Source organism: Sorex fumeus, unplaced genomic scaffold (assembly GCF_029834395.1).
Source record: "Sorex fumeus unplaced genomic scaffold, SorFum_2.1 ptg000024l, whole genome shotgun sequence".
Classification (NCBI taxonomy): domain Eukaryota; kingdom Metazoa; phylum Chordata; class Mammalia; order Eulipotyphla; family Soricidae; genus Sorex; species Sorex fumeus.
Genome location: NW_026606081.1, coordinates 41,314,240 through 41,324,003, shown reverse-complemented (window position 1 = coordinate 41,324,003; position 9,764 = coordinate 41,314,240). Strand labels below are relative to the sequence as shown.

The 9,764-nt window shown below is 38.2% G+C and overlaps 1 non-coding gene across 1 annotated transcript; it reads right to left on the bottom strand.

The window, feature by feature from the left end:
• Positions 1–1,614: 1,614 nt before the first annotated feature.
• LOC130023856 (U6 spliceosomal RNA) lies at positions 1,615–1,720 on the bottom strand. Its single transcript, XR_008792518.1, has one exon. It is a non-coding gene; the product is annotated as a U6 spliceosomal RNA (small nuclear RNA).
• Between the last annotated feature and the right edge of the window lie 8,044 nt (positions 1,721–9,764).

Sequence of the window (9,764 nt, the reverse complement as noted above, 5' to 3'; positions counted from 1 at the left end):
ATAGTGAGAGCTTGATTTCTTCCTTTCATACCTGGATGACCTTAATATCTTTTTCTTGCCTAATTGCTATTGCAAGTACTTCCAGTACTATATTGAACAGCAGTGGAGAGAGCTGACATCCTTGTCTCGTCCCTGATATTAGGGGAAGGCTCTCAGTTTTTCCCCATTGAGGATGATGCTTGCTGTAGGCTTGTGGTAGATGGCTTTAACTATATTGAGGAAAGTCCCCTCAATCCCCATTTTGACGAGGGTTTTCATCATAAACTCGTGGTGGGTCTTGTCAAATGCTTTCTCTGCATCTATTGATATGATCATATGCTCTTTATCTTTTCTTTTGTTGATATGATGGATTATGTTGATTGATTTCTGAGTGTTAAACCATCCTTGGATCCCCGGGATGAATCCCACTTGGTCATGATGTATGATGTTTTTGATGAGTAGTTGAATTCTATTTGCTAGTATTTTGTTTAGAATCTTGCATCCATGACACTTTATTTTATTTTTATTTTTTATTAGTGAAACACCATGAGGTACAGTTATAGACTTATAAATTTTTGTGCTTGGGTTTCAGTTATACAATGATCAAGTACCCATCCCTCCACCAGCGCCCATTCTCCACCACCACGGGTCCCAGCATCCCTCCCACCCCCCATCCCCCCATCCCACCCTGCCTCTGTGGCAGGGCATTCCCTTTTGTTCTCTCTCTTTTCTTTTGGGTCCTGTGTTTTGCAAGGGAGGTATTGAGTAGCAATCATGTTTGGTCTATAATCTACTTTCAACATGCTTCTCCCATCCTGGGAGGATCCTCACAACACCCTTTATTTAGTTCTCTCTTCTCTATCTGAGCTTCCTTTTCCCCTAGAACGTGTGGCTGGCCTCCAAGTCATGGAGCAAATTTCCTGGTACTAATGTCAGCCACTCCTGGGTGTTAGTCTTCCATTTTGTTCCTTTATGTTCCCCAGATGAATGAAATCTTTCTGTGTCTCTCCCACTCTTTCTGACTCATTTCGCTTAACATTATACTTTTAATGTAGTACCACTTGTATGTAAATTTCATGACTTCATCTTTTCTAACAACTACAAAGTACTCCATTGTATAAATGTACCAAAGTTTCTTTAACCAGTCACCTGTTCTCGGGCACTCAGGTTTTTTCCAGATTCTGGCTATTGTAAAGAGTGCTGCAATGAACAAACAATTGCAGATGAGTGACACTTTATTTTAAAGATTAAAATTGAGTTCTAAAGTAAATGAACTAAATTAAATTATATTATCTACATAAAAATGAATCAATTAACATGAATAAATATAGTTAAAATAGAATAAAATACATGTAAATAGATAATATGAAATAAAATTAATAGCATATGATTAATTCATTTTATATTGAAAATGACTTCACTAATTAACTAGGATCATAAAATATAAATTGAAATTAAATTAATGACATAAGTATGGTTAATTTCATAATAAAAGTAATTGCATTAAACTAAATACAAAAATAATTTCCAGGCCAGAGAAATAGCACAATGGGCTGAGAATGTGTTTTGCATTCAAGATGCCTGGGCTTGATCCCTGTCCCCATGTGGTCCTCAAGCACCACCAGGCACTAAACAGAAAATCTAAAAGTTACCAAATATTTGCGTGTCATCCTTGCGCAGGGGCCATGCTAATCTTCTCTGTATCGTTCCAATTTTAGTATATGTGCTGGAATGATAGCACAGCGGTAGGGCGTTTGCCTTGCAAGCAGCCAACATGGCCGACCCGAGTTCGATTCCTCCGCCCCTCTCGGAGAGCCTGGCAAGCTACCGAGAGTATATCGCCCACACGGCAGAGCCTGGCAAGCTCCCCATGACGTATTTGATATGCCAAACACAGTAACAACAAAGTCTCCAATGGAGACATTACTGGGCCCGCTCGAGCAAATCGACGAACAACGGGAGGGCCTTTACCTTACCTTTACCTTACCTTACCAAATATAGCTCTTCCCAAAAATAACAAAAAATATACATTCTGACTTAAATTAAATAAAATCAATAAAATTAATGAAATGAACTGTTTACAAGTATAGTAAAAGTAAGCACTATAAACCAAATTACAGTAATGTTAATTGTTAAATAAATAATAAACTTATTATTGACGAATGCTTTAATAAATTAAATAAACATATATTATTAAGTAAAAAAAGTAGGTTAAGAAAATTAGTCAAATTGAAAAATTGCAAATTAAATGATATTTAGTGGTTCAAAAGTCTGGAGCACATGTTTTGCATGCAAGAGCCCAAGGTTTGTTCTCTGGTGCTGTGTGGTCCCCTGAGCACCACTAGAGTGATCCCTGAGCACTGAGCTGGGAATATTCCCTGAGCACCAATGCATATAGCCCAGAAATATATATTTTTAAATTTACAATGATACTTAGTATCAGGAACAAATAATATTTACGCTGCTTTAAACTACCTCTCCTAAACTTACTCATTAAAGCAGAACCATCTAAGTCATATTCTTACAACAAACATCGCCCCAAACAGGACAAACTAAATGTGCCTTTGGGTGACATGTGCTAAGTAAGAGCACAGTGGCATCTACTTTGCTGCATTTTATGACTCTAATCAGGTAAATCCAAACTGAAAGGCATTCTACAAATCAGTGGCCCTCTTCAAAACTGCCAACATCAAGAAAATGGAGAAAGATAGTACAGAAGCTCAATAAAATTAACACATCACCAATATTCTATCTAGAGTATTTAGATGTAATAATAACTCAGATGTGGAAGAAGGCACAGAACTTCAGGGACAGACAACAGCTTAGGGATTTCATAGTCCTGAAACCAGTCTTGCAAAGAGCATTAAAGGAGCATCTTTAAAAGGATAGACACTCTGGCACTATGCTCTCACTTTCCTGACCTTGAGGAGTCTAAAATGCAGGAAATTAAAAAATAGATGAAAGCAGAAAATTTTGAAAACATTTAATGAATGACTAGAGCAGGCAAACAAAATCCCCCAACACTACATACTTATTTTTGAGCTTTAGGGTTCAAAAAAAAATGTCATCACAAATTTAAAGATACTGACAGCAAATCCTTGTAAATGTTCTTAGCTTTGAAATTTTTTCAGTTACTTTTGTATGTACAAGTACCTGTGACATATTTGATATGCCAGAAACAGTAGCAACAAGTCTCACAATGGAGACTTTACTGGTGCCCACTAGAGCAAATCGATGAACAACAGGAGGACAGTGTTATAGTGCTTTTGTATGTATTTTTATGTAGATATGATTGTATCCTAACATTGTATATATTTTAGATATTTTTCTTCATATTAGGGAGGGAGAGATAGAGAGGGAGGGAGCAGGTAAGAAAACAACCTTGAATGTGTTCTGTGTTCCATCCCAAAGCCAGAGGGAAACCCTGAATATACCAGTTGTGCCCTGCCCCTAGAAAGCCAAAATTGAATAAATGAAATTTTATAGTAAGCCATGAAGAAGGTATTCATTTACCCATTAACTTTAGAAGTAGCAGCTTATTTATGTTGCTCCTGACAAGAAATGATTCACTGCACCAGATTGCAACATGTTCCCAACTTAATCATATTATTTAACCCATAATTTAACAGATTGGTGAGGAAATTGCACTTTCTACAAGGCAATCATTTCAACAAGCTATACTTTCAACATATTCCAGGCTGCAGGTAAGGATTAACAAACTGTATTTAAGACTGCAAAGAAATACAGATACATTATTGAGAGTAAGCCAAAATGAAAATATATTGAAAGTTTGGTGCACTTGATGTCTGTGGGTGTCACACTCAACAGGCATTACCTAATCCAGTTTTACTCAATATTCCTCTACAACTCTAAAGCCAAATTTAAAAAAGAAAATGCATTCCTTTAGTGGTCTGAAGAGAAAAATCAGCGATTCTATGCAGTCTGAATAGTGTTTTTGTAAACATCAATGCTATTGTAGAAATTTTGTTCTCCTTTTCTCCTACTGGAAAAAGTTGGCAAATCACTAAACCAAAAATTCTGAAAATTGAAAATGCGATTTGTGTTACTTGGACTATAATCCTTAGCATGTGTGTTTGTGCTCATACCAGCAATTTTCAGGTAATTCCGTGAATCTCAAATTGAAGCAAATAAGTAAGTTTTGCTAAACTCTGATTTAGCTAAACTAAAATCACATTTTAGTAATGTGCTAGTACCTCTACTTAATGTAAGTATTCTTCCTTCCCTCCTCATTTCTTGCTTCCTTCATCACCTCCTCATTCATCAGAGTTCATATAGGTTCCAAATTCTAACCAGTTTGGGAACTTGATATCATATAGCTTGACAAAAGACTTAGCCATTTATTCAGTTATCTCAAGATAATTTAAGATAATTATCTAAAATTAATCATGATATCTGGGTATAGTAACATTTATCGGGAGAAAATGCAAGTCTAGAAATGTTTTGGAAAGGACTTTTGCTATGACTTATAAAAATCTACAGATGGCCTGAGAATAAATCCCAGTGAGGCAAAAAAGTATAGTCGAAGTGACATCTACACTTGTCTGTTCATTGCAGCGCTGTTTATAATCTGTTTTTTCCAGAATCTGGAAAAAAACTGAATGCCCGAGAACAAATGACTGGTTAAAGAAACTTTGGTACATCTACATAATGGAGTACTATGTAGCTGTTAGAAAAGATGAAGTCATGAAATTTACATACAAGTGTTACTACATGGAAAGTATCATGCTAAGCAAAGTGAGTCAGAAAGAGAGGGACAGAAAACGGAAAGATTGCATTCATCTGGAGAACATAAAGTAACAAAATAGGAGACTAAAACTCAAGAATAGCCGAGATAAGTACCAGGAGGTTCACTCCATGACTTGGAGAGCAGCCACACATGCTAGGGGAGAAGGCAGCTCAGATAGAGAAGGGAGCACCAAATATGGGAGGATCCTTCCAGTTGGGAGATGCATGCTGAAATAGACTATAGACCGAATTTGATTGCCTCTCAATGCCTCTTTTGCAAACCACAGCACCCAAAAGGAGAGAGAGAACAAAAGGGAATGCCCTGCCACAGAGGCAGGATAGGATGAGGGGGAAGTGGGGTGGGAGGGATACTGGGATCAGTAGTGGTGGAAAATGGGCACTGGTGGAGGGATGGGCACTTGAACATTGTATAATTGAAACCCAAGTACAAAAATTTGTAAGTCTACAACTGTACCTCATGGTGTTTCATTAATAAAAATGTTTTTTAAAAAATATACAGATGGGTTAAAACCAAATGACAGCTGGCTGGAAGAAAATAAATCCCTTAAAGACCCATCAAAAAATAGGAGAGGAAATGAACAGGCTTCCTTCTCTAAGGAAGACTAATGGATGGCCAACAGACATATAAAAAACATTCATCATCGGGGTGTATGGTGCCGCCAGCAGGTCAATCTGTACCTGTAAGGTGAGTTCATCAGCAGCTTGATGGCAACGTCAGACTTTCAGATACCCCAAAATTGCTGCTGTGCCTTTGGCCAGACCCCAAAAACTTGAGACAAAGTTTACCAAGAAAGTAAACAGCCAAAAGTTAGGTATGTGGGAGACACATCCACAAACCACCTCTGGCTCAGCTATATAATTGGAGGCATGGCCTCTCTGGTTCCTGATTGAACTGCTTAATGGCCATGATCCCAGAGTCTCAGAAACGAATCTTGGAACACAAAGGCTTTTGGCAGAAATGCGTCCTGTTACTGGCGCTGGGCCACTCCAGGTGGGAATAGGTTTTGTGCCTTGGCTTATTCCCCCTGGCAACCTGGTGACCACCATCCTCCAGAGGCCACTGGACAGTCAGGTTTGGGCCTGCAGTGATGAGACACATGGGGCCTTACCACATGGAGGTGGACCCGATTCCTTCTCCCCATCCCAACAAAACCCTGAGTCTCCGCCTGCAAACAGCCTCTCTGGCTCCTGATCAAGCTTATTAATGGCCATGATACCAGAGACTCAGAAACAAATCTTGAAACCCAGTGGCTTTTGACAGAAATGCATCTGGACTGCATACAAGGTGGCCGCCGGCTCAGAGCTTATTGGAAAGCCAGTTATGAGCTGGCGGTGATGGGGCAACTGCAGTCTCATGGGAAGGGGGGGTGGTACTGGCTCGTCCTTCACACCCTACCGAGGTCATGAGTTGCCCCCCACAAGCGGCTCTCTGGCACAGCTGTGGCGCCAGAGGCAAAAGGACTTAATCCAGAGCCTGGAAGCTTGTGGCAGAAAAGTGAATGGACCATGTGTTAAACTACGGCGCCATGCCTCCCCGGGAAGGAAAGGGTGTTGCTCCCTTCCGCCTTTTTCCCCCCTGGCAGCAAGGTGGCCGCCACCTCAGAGATTATAGGAAAGCCAGGTGTGAGCCAGCAGTGACAGGGCAACTGCAGTCTCATGGAAATGGGGGCAGTACCGGCACGTCCTTCATGCCCTACTTAGGTGACAAGTTACCCCCCATGAGTGGCTCTCCGGCACGGCCATAACACCAGACACACAGAAACCAATCTCATAATTATCTGGCTCTTTGCAGAAATCCAAAATCGTGCCCACGTAACATTATATGATTCTCATAACCAGATTTAGAAAACAAACTATTTCAAAATGCCTTTTCAGCAATTCTGATTGTTTGGGGAAAATTCTGAACAATAATGGTGCATCTTTTCTCCAAATAATGAATGTAATCAATGTAGAGAAGAGTTAAGTAGAAATCATCTGCCTCACAGGCATTTGGAGTGGTGGGAGGGGGGATATACTGGGGTTCTTGGTAGTGAAAAATGAGTACTGGTGAAGGGAAAGGTGTTTGATCATTGTATGACCGAGACTTAAACCTGAAAGCTTAGTAACTTTTCCCACAGCGATTCAATAAATAAATATAAAAAGAAAAAAATAAATAAAATTTAAAAAATTAACGTGGAGTTCATGCCCAATTCAATGAACTAATCAGTGGCTGAATAAATAACAGTACTCCTACAAAAAAAATTCATCATCACTTAATATTAGGAAAATCTAAATCAAGATGACAGTGAGAAACCATCTTACTCCAGTGAAAATGTTATATACCAAAATATCTTGGGAACAATCTCTGTTGGTTGGGATGTGGTGAAAAAGGAACCCTCATTCACTGCTGGTGGGACTGTTGGCTGGCCCAATTCCTATGGAAAATAATATGCAGGGTACTCAGTAAACTCAAAAACGAGTTGTCATATAACCCAGTAGCTCCACTTTAGGGTATCTATGCCCAGAACAGGAAAACATTCATTCAAAATAATGCATGCACACCATTATTCATTGCAGCATGCAGTATAATAGCTAAGGTTTTGAATCAACCTAAATGCCCAATGACAGGTAAGTGGATATAAAGATGTGGTATATATACACAATGGAATACTATACAGCTGTAAGGAATGATGAAATCATGCAATTCTTGGCAACATGGATGAAACTTGAAGATAACATGTTAAATCAAGTATTCAGAAGAAGGATAAAGACAGGATGCTATCACTCATATGTGGTATTTAGAATAAATGAATGAGGGCTTTGGATTTTTTACAAGGGTGGGGTGTAGGGATGATCAATCTTGGCCTCAGAATACAGGGAGAAGAAAGAAGGAAAGAAATAAAGAAAAAGAAAGAAAGAAAGAAAGGAAGGAAGGAAGGAAGGAAGGAAGGAAGGAAGGAAGGAAGGAAAAGGAAGGAAGGAAGGAAGGAAGGAAGGAAGGAAGGAAGGAAGGAAGGAAGGAAAGAAAGAAAGAAAGAAAGAAAGAAAGAAAGAAAGAAAGAGTGGCAGGAAGGGGTAGAAGAGATAGAAGAGGAGAAACGGGGACCAGGTCAGGGAAGTCAGGTACACAGGTGGTGTTAAGAAATGATAAAGCCAAATACTCAAACCACAGAGACAACAACACTGATATCAAGAAACACAGACGTTTACTATCAAACTTAGAAAGGTGCCTGTCAAGAAGGCAGGCTGGTGGGATTGGGGAGAATAATGGTGGGAACCTGGGAACATTGGTGGACGTAGTTGACACTGATGGTGGGACCAGTGCTCCAATATTGTATATATAATATTTAACTATGAATAACTTTGTAAATCATGGTGCTTTATTTATTTTTTGTAATAACTTTTTAGTATCTGTATTTCAAACCATAATTCCCAGAAGGAAAGAGAGAGGGGAGTTGAGAGAGAGAAGAGAGAGAGAGAGGGGGAGAGAGAGAGAGAGAGAGAGAGAGAGAGAGAGAGAGAGAGAGGAGACAGAGAGAGAAAGAAGAAAGGTGCCTGTCACAGAGGTGGGGAGGGGGGCGCAGGGGACATTGATGGTGGGAAATGTACACTGAGAAAGGGACAGGAGACGGAACATTATATGACTGAAATCCAATCATGAACAATCTTTTAACTATGTATCTCCCTGTGATTCAATTTAAATTTTGTTTTTAAAGAATCAAGGTGCTTTAGTAAAAATATATGGTATATCTCCACACTGATTCTTCAGGGAGTTAAAGGCTATTTCATGTGCTTAAATAACACAAAGGACTGACTGAGTGGGTTCTTTAAAAATAAATTTCAGAATAAATATTGTATTCATGTGAAAATATTCAATCCTTATTATTTGAAATTAAATCTCGTTTACATTTAACTCCCATTGGTGCTCGGGGTAGCATCACACTGTGCTGAGAATAGAAGCCACGACCTCACACAATGCAAAAGCTCATGTTCTACCACTAGCACTGCATTCCTGACCCCTTAACAATTGTTTTGCTTCCATTATTCTGTCTCAAGATTGGGTTTAGTTGAGGTTCCAGAAAGAACTTGGTGGTTTGCTTTAAACTCAATAAGCTTAAAATTTGCTAAATGTCAGCATAAAATCTTTTTATAAAAAAGGTCTGCATAGGAACATGGTTATAATTTTCATAAATTTAATACACTGAAATTCAAAAGAAATTTTCTTGGTAGGTATTCACAAAGAAAGTGGTTTGTTTTCTTGAGCCTTTACAAGTGTATCTACCTCTGAAAATAGCCTTTCATACCTGCCTCTGAGAAAAATATACAACTGCTAAGTTTAATGACTTCTATTCTTGATGGAATAAAAATAGGGTTATTGTATTGTGAAATAATTTAAGGGTATTCTTGTTCTTATAACCTATTCTAAATACAAGGAAAATAAAGCACGCAAGAAACTGGATCACCTTGTTCTACAAGAATAAAAGGAAAATAAATGCAGAACAAACAAAACGTAAGTACCTACTCAGTTGAAATGAAAATATAATGAGAAATACAAGAAGAAATAATACATAACAAAAATACTTCTTCATACAAAGACATTCTCAATACAATATTGTGAGACATTTCCCCACTAAACTGTCAAGAAAGTAAAATATTAATGTTCCATTTTCTATGTATTGATTCAACAAACATTTATTAAATTCCAAATGAAGTTCAAACATAATCATTGTGGTCCTAGATCTATCTTAGTAGATGAGAGATAAATATAGATAAGTAATATACCACAAGGGAAATATTGATAAAGCACAATGGGATCATAAAGAGTTACTGCAGATTACTTTTAGCATAAAATTGAGCAGAATTAACAAATGACTGCATGGAACTCTAGGCAATTATGGGTAAAAACAACTGCAAATATGTAAAAGAGTAAAAAGTATTTTGTTAGTGTTGATAAAACCTCTTTGCAATACTAAAGTATATGACAGAAGATAATAGCTTACATACTATTAAAGAATATTGAGGAACCATAAAAGATGTTT